Source organism: Pocillopora damicornis, chromosome 3 (genome assembly GCF_964200805.1).
Source record: "Pocillopora damicornis chromosome 3, jaPocDami1.2, whole genome shotgun sequence".
NCBI lineage: Eukaryota > Metazoa > Cnidaria > Anthozoa > Scleractinia > Pocilloporidae > Pocillopora > Pocillopora damicornis.
In genome coordinates, this window is record NC_142672.1 from 14,064,962 (window position 1) to 14,081,064 (window position 16,103).

General features: G+C 38.8%; 3 pseudogenes; 2 read left to right on the plus strand and 1 right to left on the minus strand.

The window, feature by feature from the left end:
* The first annotated feature begins 8,277 nt into the window (after positions 1-8,277).
* Positions 8,278-9,189, plus strand: LOC149048350 (uncharacterized; annotated as a pseudogene).
* A 1,780-nt stretch (positions 9,190-10,969) lies between these two features.
* Positions 10,970-12,553, minus strand: LOC149048351 (uncharacterized; annotated as a pseudogene).
* Positions 12,554-13,246: 693 nt separating this feature from the next.
* On the plus strand, positions 13,247-15,242 carry LOC149048352 (uncharacterized; annotated as a pseudogene).
* Positions 15,243-16,103: the final 861 nt, after the last annotated feature.

The window sequence follows — 16,103 nt, forward strand, 5'->3', positions numbered from 1 at the left end:
GGGCTCAACTCCCTTTGAAATTGTTGGCGTAGAAAATTTTATGACCTTTCAGAAAATGTATACATGTCTATAGTTTCAGAGGAACACTTCTGGTATTTGAGGTCTTTTATGAGACACCCATTTTTAGTTAAAATGCTCTAGCAGACTGGGTACAATGGCACTGGCATCACTAGGCTTTTTTCTGTACATAAAGTATTTTTTCTTGAAGTAATATCTTGGATATATGTAAGCATATGTTATGCAAGTATTTTTGCATCAGTTTGGAATAAATTTAATCGTTGAGAGACTTGTTTTTGTCCTATTTTTGCTGAAAAATGTGAAAAAAATGCAAATTTTCCCACGGTTATGACGTCATACTAATATCGAATTACGCCAACCTCAGCAAAATTTGCTTCCTTAGAAAGAAAATTTTGACCTTTCAGAAAATATCTAAATGTTGTGTTGTGTAAGTTAACTGAACTGACAAAGTGCTATGAGACATGGGAGATGCAGGCAATTCCAGTTCTACAAGTGATTGTGGGTCACCACAGCCAAAAGGAAAGTCAACCAATAAAGTCTTTGTATTTGAAAAAGGCAAAGCATACACCATGTGGAAATCCGTGGGTACTTCTGAATTGTTAGGGCAGAGTTAAAGACATCACAATTGGAGGAAAATATTCAAGTGCAAAGATAAAAGATTAGGTTAAGGAAAATTTTGCTAGACTTGCAGCAGTTGACTTGAATAGGTAGGATAAGTACCAGAGCACTAAATCTCGCATGCAAGTAGTCAGCATTGAATACTCAATGTAAACGGATAAGTGTATAGTTATGCAAAAGCCAGGTAAGGCAAAACAATGTAAATTCCATTCATGCGATGTAGGATTCAAAACAGCCTTTAGTAATTTCCCACGGATCAATCATCAAAACTAAAGTATGTAGAGTGAACCTGCTACGACTGTAAGGCCTGTAAAGGAGTAAAATCTGGAAGCAGCACCTTCTCTAACACATGTAATGTTAAACAGAAAAAATCCGTCTTTGCAGAAAAAAATTCAGATCCGCCCCATAGAGCGACATTTCACGTGACGTCATCAAAATTGAAAAAAAAAAGGAATTATCAATCCTTGAGATTTTAGTTAAGTTCGTTACGAGAACAGCTGAAGACTTATCTTTCAACAAATTTCAGTTTTATCAGGTCTTTCATCTTCTGATATCACAAGGTGGAATTTATAAGCTTTCTGAATGTGGCACGATATTTAAATGCTGTCACGTAGATTAAAAGATGACTTAACTGTTGGGATTGTGCAGTCTGAACGGTTCTTGTAGGAGAAGTGGTAGCTTCCAACTGTCATATTTGTGACCCTCAGAGGGCCACCAACATGGCATCTTCTTTCAAAACCATATAAATTTGAGTAAAACACTTCTTTGAAAATCTCTTGCACAAAACATTGCACAGACCCGACTCTTTGCGAGACTGAATATGCATCTTACTTAATCTATTTGATGCTTGACTTTATCTGCTTAACGGTTTTGATAATAGTTCGACAGTGAAAACTGGCAATTGATAATATTTACAATTCATATGTAGCAACTGTAAACTGTACGTGGTGTCAGTGTTGGCCCTTTCTTTTCATATAATTCGTCTATACAAGTCCTCAAACCGTGGGAGCAGAATGGACAAAGAAAACAGAGGCATACCAGATGCCAAGGCTCTTTTTACTATTTATGGCAGGGGGAGTGCTAATTCCAGGCGTATATACAGTCCAACCTCGATTATCCGGACCCCAATTATCTGGACTATTCAATTATCCGGACTTTCTTCTCTGGTCCCAATTTTTCTATGAATATTAATTAGTTGTGATCTTGAAAACTCAAAGTCGCAAAAAGCCCAATAATCCTTTCAAAAGACTGTTGAAACAGCGTATTATCCTGTGCGCTTTTCAAAATTCGAAAGTGCGACGAGAAAAAGAAATATTCTGATGCGTTCAGCTGATATATGGTTGGCTCAATTGTTTTGTTGCCAAGGGAATTTCATGTTTGATTAGTTTCTTCCGCGTGGGCTATGTAAACACACGAGCGATCGATCGTAAACTCAAATAAAAAACATGCCTATGAAGCGAAAGCTAGCCGTTCTATTGATTAAAGATTAGCAGATAATTATTTCATATTTCTATCTCATTAATATTCATATTTTCGATTATCCGGACTCTCGATTATCCGGACTATTTACCGAGGTCCCGATGAGTCCAGATAATCGAGGTTCGACTGTACATGGTTTTGCATCACCCAAGAAATAGGTGTGTGTGTAATCTTTCATAAGCAATTAGGGGTTTGTGTTGTTACAGTCAGCTCATAAGTATCCTTGGCCACAAGCAAAAGGAATTGTTGACATTGTGACTTAACTCAGCACTAAAAGATCGTATTGAGTATATATACATTTATGAAGCATAAGGACCCTTAGGTTTAATTCTTGCCTCGCACTGAACAGTAAGCAAAGTTAGAAGTACACTATAAAATATATACATATATACATTTATGGCAACAAGTTAACACTTGTTTCTATTTTTTATGATGACCAATAAGCATGGAACCCAAAAAATTCAGTACCTGATGTATATGTTGATAGTGTTCTGCAGTCCTAGTTGTGATTTGAAGTTAAAAGTTCATGTTGCACATGCAGTATGGCCTGTTTACTTGTGTCAGCTATTACCATTTCTTGTATGTTGTGATATAAGCTCCTCGTTTGAAGGACTTAGTCATCTCCTCTGGAGGTTTTGTTTTTGTTTTTTTGAGGAAAAAATCTCATTTTGAGGAAATTCTTCAAATTGAGACTTAGGGCTCACTGGAAATTAACCACAAGTAGCATGCAGTCAAAGGAGCACTTTAGTTCCTTAAATGTTTACCACCCTTAATCTAAGTCTCTTATCCCTTTGCTTCTATGGATCATATTACATTTTCCTTTACTCTGCATTAACATATATTAAGCTTAATACAAGTACTTAATCACTATTGAATACAATTATACACATTTCTTTTAAATGGCATGTATGGTTACACATAAGAAAATGTCCATATAATACAAAGAGTTTTATCCTAAGGTGTTCTATTTGTTAAAATCAATGTGTTAGATTTAACCTCTCAATCACAACAATTTTACAATCAGATATAATTCGTGACTCTGTCTTTGATCCAAAAAAAGGAAGTTCCATTTTGTCTCTAGCATTCCGCTCAAAAACAATCGCAGTATATTTTAACAGCCATACTTACAAATTAAAACTTTTCTAGTGATTCCATTTTTTTATTTAAATTTTGAACACATTAATGGCCAGAGCATAATATTAAAATATGATAAGAAAATAAAACCGCTTGAAATAAATAATTATTCAAAGATAACCTTCTTTTATATGCACATAAAAGAGATCATAGATTGGAATAGGAAAATTTGGAAGACTTTCGAAAGAGTACTAAAATTTAAGCTTGTATGAGACTCAATACCTTACTTGCAGCCATGCCTACTTTGTTGAAAGGGTAGAATTAGCTTCCTTGAGTGATAGCTCAGTGATTCAATAGAGCAGGGACTATTTGGCTTAATTCTTGCTTTGAACTGAACAATAAGAACATTTAGAAGTATATTATACAGTAAATATACACATTTTATGGCAACAAGTTAAAACTTTTACGCATTTCGATGATGAACAATTGGCATAGATGTTATTGGGAACTTGTTATGATTTGGAAATAGAAGTATCAGGCCAAGTATCAGTCTGCGCAAGTAGCCTTTCTGTATGCACTAGTGGTAATGAAACCTCTGGCATCCCAATTAAATGACGTATCGAGGAAGGGAAACTTGATCTGAAAAACAGGAAGAGCAATAACTGAGCCATAAAAAGCACTTAAAAGAGACGCGGCTTGCTCAAACTCAAAACTCAGAAGATACACAACATGCTAATAAAACAGGACATGTTCTTGTTTGGAACCAGGTTAAGGTTATTGACCCATAGGGTCATTGTCCATATTAGACTCCATCCAATAACATCAATAGGGATAACGGTACACAACATAACAGCCGGTCAACAACAAAGAGGACTTAAGAGGAAACAACATGTACTAGTTGGAATAATAATGTGCGAAATGCATGAATGACAGTGCACCAAATCGACCAATGACGACAAACAAAGGTGTAGTAGGTATGTTTGAATACAGTGGTTGATAGTCTATTATCGCGCTCCTTGGCTGATTGATTTTGTTATTTCATGTGCTACATGGATCTTCTCTATTTTAGTAATTTAAAGCAAGCGAACCCTTCAAGGATAATCCGATGGCTTTAAAACTGGGGATTATTGGCCAATCCATTGCACTGACATGATAGTGGTTCAACGAGGCGATGCCCACGTGGACATATTTCTATGGTAGGGAGGAGAATTTGTCTACTAGATTTTGCATGAAAGTAATTATAGATCAAGTGTTGAGGCCTCAAATATTTTAGTCTTCGTTTTGTATATTCTGGTAAAAGATTAATTTTGACGAAGTCAATGGAGACTTTTACGCGAGAGAACATTATCCTCTAAAATGCGACTAAGAAGCTCAGCAATATAACCATAATTATGGTCAGTAAAAATCAACCTTATTTAATCTCCAACTTGATATGTTTGATTTAGGAAAATAAAACACAAAAAAAAGAAACAAAACAAAACAAAACCAAAACCAAAACAGCCTCACCATAAGCGCTTTAGTGATCATCTGCTCATAATTTGTTCCTTGTGAACGAGAGGCACCACGCAGAAGGTGGACCATGGTTGACGCCCCGTTTTAACTTGATAAAATGTAAATCAAGTGTAGTTCGAAAGGATGTATGATTCCCTTGTCACTTCTTCATTTTCCTTCGTTTTCCCGAGACAGCTTAGATATTAACGAATCCCAGCAAATGTTTAAAACGGTCGTCTCATCTTGTCTCTCCCTTTGTTTAGGAGATGCTAGACTCGCAAGACGAAACAAAGCATTAGGACAAATTCTTTCTTTGCCAAGTTTCCGAAGCTACCTCTAGGACAGCTCATTATGCTAATATACTTCTGGTCGGTGGACCTGAGCTGCAAGAAGATGTCGCAGATGTTGGCCATTGCCAACAACCTGGTTTGCAAAGTATTTCATGCCTTAGAGGATATTTGTTCCATGGACTTGGCAACAAATCCATTTCTCCCATTTCCGGTCAGAGGAGCGGCTGTTGTGAAATGTGACGAGAGTAAATTTAACCATAAACCAAAATTGATAGTCTAAAATAGACTGTGCTGGACAAATCAGTTTTCTGACTGTAGATTGCAAACTGCATTAGCAAACAACCTTTGTTAAAACATTTTCTGATGTTCGAAGCAGTTTCATAGAAAAAAGTTATGACGACATCTTCTCTATTAGTACAACAGAGGAAGACGAGCCCCTGACATATGGGTGTTTGGCATTCTATACACAGCCACAAGTCCAGCCAAAGGCTTCTACCAGGTTGTTAGGCGTAGGGATCAGGCAACTCTTTTGCCAATTTTGGCCAAGTGCTTGCAACCAGGAAGCACAGTGTACACAGATGACTAGGGAGCATATCGCAACTTAAAAAGACACTTCCCAAACCGAGTTGCCCGTCATCGGGTTGTGGTTCACTCTGAAAATTTTGTGGATCCCGTAACTGGTATCCATACACAAGAAGCTGAGTTGGCGTGGGCCAACTTGAAAATGCCTCTTAAAACACAGCGAGGAATACCCCGCGATGACCCCCAGGCCTACCTTGATGATTGAATGTGGAGGCAGTGGTGAGGTCTTGATGACATAATTGCCATCCCTCATTGTGGAGGAATGAAGTAACTTTAGTATTGGGCCTGGAAGCTTTGAACTTAATTGGATACACATATTCAATGCTTTTTTCTATGTGCTGAAATATATGCTACCGGCCATATAATAATATTGATTAAGGCCTTCCCTACCCATTTACCATACCAAGACATAGAAAATAGAACTTACCTTTATGTATTGTACGAATATCTTAGCGCTAACCTTCCGACTCTACAACACTACACCTTGGGAAAAAAATTATACATCTGCGCATGCGCTGAGAGCCGACGTTTGCCGAACGAATCTCGTTTCAATGACACGAGTCTCGCTTTGACTCTTTTCGATTCTCTCGAATGAACGGGTCTCGTTGAAAATCATTTATCTACTGACTCAAATCGTGACGATTAAAAATTGAGTGGTTTCCCAGAAACCGTGAGTGATCCAAAATTCAGTACCTGATGTATATGTTGTTATTATTATGCAGTACTAGTTATCATATGAGATTAAAAGTTAATGTTGCACATGCAGTGTGGCCTGGTTTACTTGTGTCAACTATTACCGTTTCTCGTATGTAGTGATATACACTCCTCACGTGAAGGAGGAGCAGAAAAACTCTAATTTTTAGGAAACTGTTCACCTTGAGACTTTAGGGTGTGAAGCTCACTGAAAATTAACCACACATACCATGTAATTAAAGGAGCACTTTAGTTCCTTAACTGTTTTTCTGACTACATTTAAGACTCTTATCTTCTCTACTATGGGTTGTACAACATTTTCTTTTGCTGTGCATTAACCGATATTTGGCCTAATACAAGTACCTATAACAATTGAATACAGTAAATGATATAAGCTTAGCCTCTTTGTAACTGCAACATACACTTCATTTTAGGCAGGTAATACTTTTAGAAACCAAGAAAAAAAAATTATCCTCTGTGCTTTCTCGCATTCCATCGATTCATCTCCCGTTCACAAGTTCTTTGCGGTTTCTTATGGCATGAAATCACAGAAGCGCACAATGCAACTCTCCTACCTTCAGTTTTGTTCAATCGCTGAGCAATCAATTAATCTGCACTAATTTGCTCAGTAGATTCTACCCACAATGAGAAACCCTTCTGGGACCCTGGGCCCTCTCAAATGTGTAAATTACACCCTTACGTGTTTGCTGCCTGGTGCATTCCTTCCCTCCTTCCTTTCTCTCTTTCTTTCCTTCCTTCTTACGTGTTTTCCATTCTTTTTCCTTTTTTTCTCAATACCCCAAGCCTCCATTAGAGAAATGAGGCTTGATTGTTAAATTGAGCCTCAATTGAAGAATCATGCCTTCATTGAGAAATCGAGCCTTGTATATTGCAGAGTAGCAAAACAAGGTATTGTGGTCCTTTTAGATCCAGACCTTTTGACCTGGTTTACCAGAAACCTTGAGTGATCCCAACCAGCTGAACTAATCCATAAACTACCCAGTGGAGCCCCTGATTCTGATGTCTTTAAAACTGGTAAATGGAAGCTACTGATTTATCTTTACGTGCAGGCTGGCCTCTATAATGTATCAGGAGTACAACAACAGCTTACCAGAGCAATTTACAGCCCTACTTGGAACTCATAATAGTGAAAAAATTGAATGAATGTCTTCTTCCAAGTTTGATATCATAGTGAACTCGGAAGAAATAGTGTCAGACATAGGGGTCCTATCATGTGGAATTCCATCCCAAAATTCATCAGAAATGCTACATCCCTTCAGCTTTTTTAAAGGAAAACTTAAACTTTCCTCTAGAGCATTAAATCAAATACAATTTGACAAAGAAGCCTGTTTAGTTTGATTAAAAGTCTTCCCATATTTTAAATAATTTTTGGGCATCCTTGTTTTTAATTGTTTTAAGAATGTAACCTATAAAAAATGCTTATTTTAGCATTTTGAAGAAACTTTATGGCAAGTCCACACCAGCCTTTGGGTTGCTACAAACAGACCTGCCTCACCAAAAGGTATATGTATGTATGGATGTATGTATGCATACATGTATGTATGTGGGGATCTTATAGGATGCTTGTACATTCTTCAACATTGACATTACCAACACATCAGTTCATCAGAAGCAGCCTTACATAGACAAGGTTGAGTCACTTTACCTTGGCTGCAGTTGCCAGCAGTGAGATCTTTCCTTTGAGCCTTGGTTTCATGTTTTTTTTTCCACAAACCATTCAGAGGAAAATCATCCCTTTGTTTCCCATCATGCTTTGATGTAATGTGTTTCTCCCATGATCCTTTGCTTTATAGTGCTTCTCCCATGTGACTTAACTATGTTGCTTTATGTAATAAACTTGAGTAGCGATCTTGACTGCTGTCGACCTATAACATGGTGTCAGAAGTAGGATACTCACACCTTCATTCATGAGTCACACTGCTCTTTGTTGACAAGGTTTGTCATCCTCCGCCTCATTGCATCACTCCAACTTCAAAGGATTCCTCATGGTGTGGCTCAAGTAATCCTGTCAATTCTTTGCTTTGTGTGCCTGTCTCTATTTTTCCTTGATCTCAACCTCTCTTAGCAGTTCAGCCATCAGTGCATAATGGGAAAGGATAGAGCTATCTTTGATGCAAGCTCATCGGATTGCCATAGGGTATTCAAATTCTTTGTGGCTAATTTCAGAGACTTTTTTGTAATGGAAGATTACATAAATCCGGCAAAACCTTTTAACAGCAAGGACTACTGGATAGCTGCTAAACGTCCCAAAGCTATGGCCACTCTTTGTCACTCTTTCCCACAAGAGGAATGGGATGTTCTCACCACCACTATCAACTCACAAATCGCCGAGGAGGACAAACATAATCCAGCACAATGCCTCACCAAGCTCTCTCAACTCTATCTTGGCAGGGAGCCAATAATGTAAAGTACACACCATTTCCTCTGTATCCTGAAGCAAGAGCCAGGAATGTCTATCCAAGCATAGCATACTCTTGTGCATGTGGAACACCAAAAATGCAACTTCCCTTCAGCACCAGATGACAGATTGCAGAGAGACATTTTTGTTATTGGAATAAATGATTCTTTCCAACGCTTCTGCGGTGACATTATCCCTCATGAAGACTTAACTTCTCCAACTTTTACTCAAGTCATTTCTAAGGCTCGTGATTTTGAGGCAAGCATTCAAACTGACTCTGTCATCACCCAGCAACACCTGGAAGAGGCTGCCAACAAAGTCACACCCATCAGAAACAAGCCTAAATGGCAAATTATTATAATTAGGGCACACTATTTTGCCCATAAATTGGATGTTGTTGGCTTTGTGAGGTACCAGGCATGATTGGGTGGAAATGATTTCTCTGGTGTTGGGGTTGAATCACTGTTGGTGTTTGTATTTCCTGGGTTAGTAATCCAGCCTGTGCTTGAAAAATAATATTATTGATCTTGTTTTGTGCCAAATTGCTTGCCACTTTATCTAATTCGGACAAAGCTTTGGCAATATAATTCCCAAAAGCCTCATAAATTGTATCATTTCGTTTTGTTTTATGTTTGTTTGCAATTGACTGAGACAGATTCTTGATTAATGGATACTCTTCTTCAGCTTGTTTCCTTCTGGACATTGCTCTTTTTTTAAGTGGTTCACTTGTTGATCTTACAGTGCTCTGATCACCACTTTCCTCAGTTTGATTGGTTGGGCTGGTTGGAATGAATTGATCAGGGAAATCATCATCTTCACCCTCATCATTTTCTTCAAAACTTATCTCTGAAGATGGAGTACTACAACTGCCATGGGAATCCTAAAAATTAAACAAATATTTTATTTTCTAGACCCCAAACAATAAAGAAGATTGGCTACAAATTGCATCAGAATTTAATATGAAGTGGAATTATCCATGCTGTTTAGGAGCCATTGATGGGAAGCACATTGCTATTCAACAACCAGCTGATACAGGCTCTGAGTTCTTCAACTATAAGCACTTTTTTAGTGTGATTTTATTTGCCATGGTTGATGCAAATTATAAATTTATTTATATTGATGTTAGAGCAGCTGGCAGAGCAGGTGATGTTGGGGTTTTTGCTGATTCTGCATTGAATAAAGCACTAAGAACAAACTCTTTAGATCTCCCAGATGCAGTTGCATTACAAGGGATATCAACAAAGATATCATATCATATTGTTGGGGATGATGCCTTTCCCTTAAATACCCGTTTAATGAAGCCATACCCTTATTGGAATTTGGAGAAAGAGAAGCGCATATTCAATTACAGATTGTCCAGAGCACGAAGAGTTGTTGAAAATGCTTTTGGCATTTTAGCTCATAGGTGGAGGGTATTCTTAACAACAATTAAACTATCAACTGACAAAGTCACGGACATAATTTTTGCAGCTTGTTGCTTGCACAATTTAATGGTTGGAAAAAACAAAGCAAGTTACACATCAGCTGCAGACCTTGAAAACACAGATCATACATTGGTAAGAGGGACCTGGAGGAACGACCAAGTTTTGACCAATATACAACCAACCACCCTCCACAATGCGACAAAGGATGCCAGTATGGTTGCTTAGCCATATTGCTTACACAAACATGTATATATTTTCTGTAACAATTACACTATTATTAACTACACTATGAATTTTATACTCTCTTACTCTTTATATATATATATATATATATAGGAAGTCTACAAGTCGATTTTCGCGTGGAACAGTGCTCAATACGTTGAAGCAGAGCAGAATAAATATTATGAGAGGAAAAAAGGACGTAACTACATTTCCCGACAAGCCTGTTTCGTGAATCGCTTCACTCTTCAGGGGTTTAAAGAGTGAAGCGATTCACTCACCTGGAATGAATAATTGAATTGCTGTCCGGTCAAAATGGCCCCAAATATTGGTATTTTTGATACTAATAAAATTTTGAATTATCTTACATGTTGTTCCAAGTTTTTCGGCCAGTTCTTGAAACGCTTTATCTCGTAACTCCCTATTCTTAAATTCTGGACACCGAACGTCGTAAAGACAAGGATAATCAGGCCATAAATCAGCTAATTTATCTTCAAGCACTGCATCAGCAACTATCGAGTTGTTTGCCGCCATCTTGACTTCAATAAAACATGGCAAGGACGCATGCCCGTTCGCATTGATTCCTGAGCTGATAGCTCAAAATGCGCGCACACTGTGAGTCAATGTTCACTCGTGCACGAAATTATTCAACATGTTGAATATTCTGAGCTCATGGCACGCGTGACAAAAATCGCAGAACATGACACCGCACACTTAAGGAAACAGCTTACGCCAACAGCCACGAGAGACGCTCAGCTCAGCTGATAACAGGTAGCATCAGCTAGGGAAACCCCATCTACAGTAACATTCTCTCTTCTTGTGTACCATCGAGCAAGTACCTCAGGCAAGACACAAATTCTCCAAAATTTGTGCAATTTAGGTAAAACTCTGTCCCAGTGCTTTTTATCTGGGAGAATTTTTTGCCAGACCAGCTTGATTTGATATTCATTTACACCGCAGACAACAAAGTAACTATAGTTCAGTTTGGTAGTGAAAAGCTGTTGTTGCACCTGGTAGTAATATTCATGTGTATACCAGTACGAATTCCCCACTACTGTTCCTTTCAAGACAGGAGCTAGGCTTTAAAACATGAATCAAAGTCACAGTTTTCCAAACATAGGGGGCATTTTATTTCCCCACAGCCTTCCCCACAACAGTCACATGAACATAAAAAATCTGGGGTGGTGTGCATCCAGGGATTTTCTTCGTTAATAAAGAGACCACATTTGATAACCTTAAAGTTTGTGTGTGTTTTTTTCATGGACTCTTCAAAAGCACTGATAGCAGAAGCTTCATGCTTACACCCATGACGCACCGCCTTGGTGTTAACCTTGTGAAGTTCAGGGTAACAAATGCGCTGTATTAGAGACTGGGAGGGCAGTGCTGGATCAGAGTGTGCTGCAGCCTTACTCTGCAAGGCACCAATCCTCCCTGCTCTGTGCTTGAAAAAATTCGCTCTGCTCGACTGTGAAATGGTGTCTTTTTGCACCTGATCAATTTTTTCTTTTGTAATCTCAATGCTGGTGCTCTGGCACAGTTTAAATAGTTCATTATATGAGAGTTCCAAGTTCTCCTTTTTGAACATATCCATCACAGTGGATATATTTCGGCTCGGTAGCACGTAACTCTGAGCGTACGAGGGAACCAAACTTAGCAGAACAGGTTTTGAGTTACATTTACTTAGTTTAGAATAAAATTCTTCCACTTCTACTTGTGACGGTGCTGGCACTTCCAGTTTGGGAACAGCGCTTTCATTTTGGCATTTAGAGATCCCAGAAAGCTCTAATTCTTCAGAAAGATTTTCAATCATTTCGTCTAGGCCCACTTTTAACTTCTTGGCTGATTTAAAATTTATGTCGCGGACCCTAGCATATTCTACCTCGCTTGAGAAGCTTGGCAGTACCCAGCTGCACTTCATTTGCGTGCACGCGAGCCTTCCATTCACCTTTGTCCAGGCCTCAAGGTAAAAAAGCACGCTAGCAATATGCGAGCATGATTCAGCAAGTCCAGCCTTGCATCCAAGACAATGCGCGCACTTTATTGTTCCATCTTTCTCGGTAATGATCCAGATTGGAATCAAGACCTTTCGCCAACACGACAAACTTGCTTGCAACCATAATTGTGGTAGGTGTTGTCTTTGATATCACTGAATAGGCGCTCCATCAGCACTTGGTAGCTAAAGACTGGGAAAATTTTTCTAAGTGCACAGAGCTGAATATTCTCTAGCTCTTTAGAGAGATACTTAGAGATACTTATATGATGATATTAGAATAACTGAAAACAGATCACATATTTTCTAGTGCTATGGGACACCGCTGGTGTTCCAATAACCATAATGAAATTTCACCAGCTAAACTTCATTTTTCTTGTGAAATTTCAGCACAAAGGCTTTTCTTCAGTCACAATTACTTCACACCTCTCTGGAGCTCGCATTTGCTTTTTCAAAATACTGTTCTTGTTTATCTCAGTCCCATCAATGCCCATCCTTGAAAAAAGATACTAAGCCTTTCTAAAATTGGTGATATTGTAGATGAGCTGGGAATTCTTTCACTGAATTTGTGACCAAAATTGGTACGTCCCATGATGTCCTCTCCAATACTGGCAAATACTTCCCAGGGTATGCCCATCACAAACTCACCCAACCATGGATTTGCTAGCTTTGGCCTGTTATGCAAACGTCAAATTATCTTGAAATGGATCTCTCTCAATGATCTGGCAACCATACTCCTCAAAGGTAATAAACATTGTGAATTTGCAAATCTGGATCAATTGCAGTATTTGTCCTCCAGGATTTCTACAGCACTGTCAAGCTCTCTGAAGAAGTTGTTTACAAGTCGCATAAACCGTATTCATAAATGGCTGCCACACAGAACGGTCTGGAACCTAGCGCATGAAATCAAGGTTGGAAAGGCCTCGGTAAAGTAAACAACAAAGAAATCATGGCATCGTCCAGCTCTTCGTCCGCAGATAGCAACATTATTCTCACAGAGAACGATATACCCGGTGCTTCCTTAAATGGGAGAAATCCTTCATCCTTAAAGAATGAAGAACTGAAGTTTTGGCTAAGGTGCCGCGGTGATTCTCTTAAAGGACTCAAGACTAAAGCGTGCTTTGTCAAACGGTGAGCATACGCAACTATTTATACACATGGCTTTGGCGGAACTTTTACATTGATAATCTTTGTTTTTATTATAGGGTCCAAGAATATATCACTTCTGGTCGAGATAAGATGGTGGTCGATCCCAATAAAGATAAGATTTATACGAAAAGAAAGACCAGGCCTTCAAATCTGCCGGCCGAACGCTCCCCTGAAACTCCAGCCCCAAAGTATCCAAGCGATGGCTGGGGAAAATCACTTGAAAGGATGCCGCCGTTTTTGAGGGCCGAAATGAACCAGCACATTGAAAGTTCTGGGAAGAAAGTGGGTAATACTGACAATCATTCGATTCCCACGAACTTGAGAAAAGCGAAGACATTTTTAAGGGATGAGTATCTCAAAGATATAGAAGCAAACAGCGATCAAAGGTACTTCTACCTGAGAGCCAAATGCTATCATAGCTTCAGGAAGAATGATGCTCCACACAGTCTTCGTTTTGCACCTTGCATCGTTTCAGGTGAAGCTATGCATGCCAACTGTTCGTGTAAAACTGGAAAAGTGGGTTACTGTAACCATGTCCTCGCATTAGTGTTTAAAGGATGCAAGCTTAGCTTGTATGACAGCCAGGCAACTGATGACCTGGACAATGAAGATGATGAACAACCCAATTTAGCATGCACTTCACAGCTTCAGAGGTGGCATGCTAAACGCCGTGGGGAAAACATCCATTCTCAACCAGTCATGGAAGTAACTGTTTCCAAGACAAAGCTCGACGAAACAAAAACAAGGGAAGGGGTGAAGTCTCTGCTCTATGAAGCCAGGATGAAACCTACTCATGACCTCCAGGCAGAAGCCGATTTGAAGGAGACTCTTCAAGGTATAAACCCACAGTTTGGTTTGTCATTAATGGCTGCAGAAAACTCTCCCCCAGCCTTTGTGCAAACCAAATTTGGTGGGAGCCAGACAGGATCATTCTGTAGCTATCAGCTAACACATACAGAGGCAAATTTTAGTGCCACCATTGACATTGCCTCTATACCTCAATTAAACAACTCTCCACCAACCGAACTGACCTACCCCAGATTTCCATTATCTGCAATGGACACATTTGACATTCCTGACAATCTAGACGATGCTGAGAAAGCTCTTATTCAGACTCTTGAAGTTGATGAAAGTTCTATTAACAGCATTGAATCTACCACAAGAGAGCAATCAAATTCTGAATGCTAGAAAAATGAGTGCAAATATAGATTCACAGCTTCAAGATTTCAGCTAATAAGTAAGAGGCAAAGGAACCATGACAAGTTTGCTGCTGAGCTCATCAACCCAAAGCCATTCTCTTCAAGACATGTCGAGCACGGACTGAAATATTAGCCAATTGCACTAAGAGAATACAAAAAAGTAATGCTAACCCAAAGACGCCAGTCAAGGTCCTCAACTGTGGTCTGGTCATTTCACAACACATGCCAATTCTCGCTGGCTCCCCTGATGCAAGGGTTGTCGATTTTGGATGTGAGCGTCACTTTGGACTTGCCGAGGTTAAATGTCCAGAAACTAAATTTCATGTTACCCCTTTGGAGGCTTGTGAGGATCCCACATTCTGCTGTGAAGCTGTCAATGGACATTGTAAACTCAAAAGGAACCATGCTTACTTTGCTCAAGTTCAGGGCCAGATGGGTGTATCTGGAGCATCCTGGTGCGATTTTATTGTATACACCAAGAAAGGGATCTCTGTGGAAAGGATTGCCTTTGACCCTGCATACTGGTCAGAACTAAGGCAAAAGCTTGCATCTTATTATTTTGCTAATTTCATAAAGCATGCAGTAAAGGCAGTGTAAATGCCAGATTCTTTAGGGGTTTTCACTTCGTTTCACTTCTTTTGTATAGTAATCCACAAGCAATTTGTAAATTTTTGTGGTCAAAATTAAGTTTTTGTTGTTGTTGTTATTGTTGTTGTTGTTTCACCATTTTAATTGAATTAGTTTTGCTTTATGTCTTGTCAATGAACACAAGACAATGAAATTTCTCCCTTGCTTTCCATTCATTCATTTTTAATATGCATCAAAGGAGGTAAAAATACCATTTTCCTAAAAAAGGGGGCACTTTTTTGCAAGGCTACAATATCATTCATTCCTTAAAAAAGATCAATGAGGGATGGGTTTTTATTCTTATTTTGTGAGGTTTAATACCAGTTCTTCCCTTTTGTCATGCAATCAAGTATAATAATAGCAAAGGGGGATTTGTAAATAATTTCTTGTACAGTGTACTGCCATTTCCTTTCTTTGGGCTTGCATTCTACATTGTGTACTTCCACTCAAGTTATCATATTTGCAACAGAACATTTATTGACAATTTATTACAAGTTCAGCGTCTATTCTAATTTTTTGGACCTTTTAAAATGCTACATGTAATCAAGTGCAATGTGTAGTTCCAGAAAATGTCCCTACCTTCCACAAAGAAGAGATTTTTGATAACCCCCCCCCCCCGTCTAGAAATTGAGCTGAAACTTCAAACATTTCTTTCTTCAGATGGTGTTAAAGTTCTAGGCCTTCCTTGCTTGACTGAATTAACAGCAGCAGCCTTTTGCGAATTATCTTGGCCAGATAGCCAGTATTTTATATTCATGCCATTTACACCAGGATCCAAATATTCATACAGAGCCATCATTGTTTGGACATTTCGAAACCCAGTATAAAATG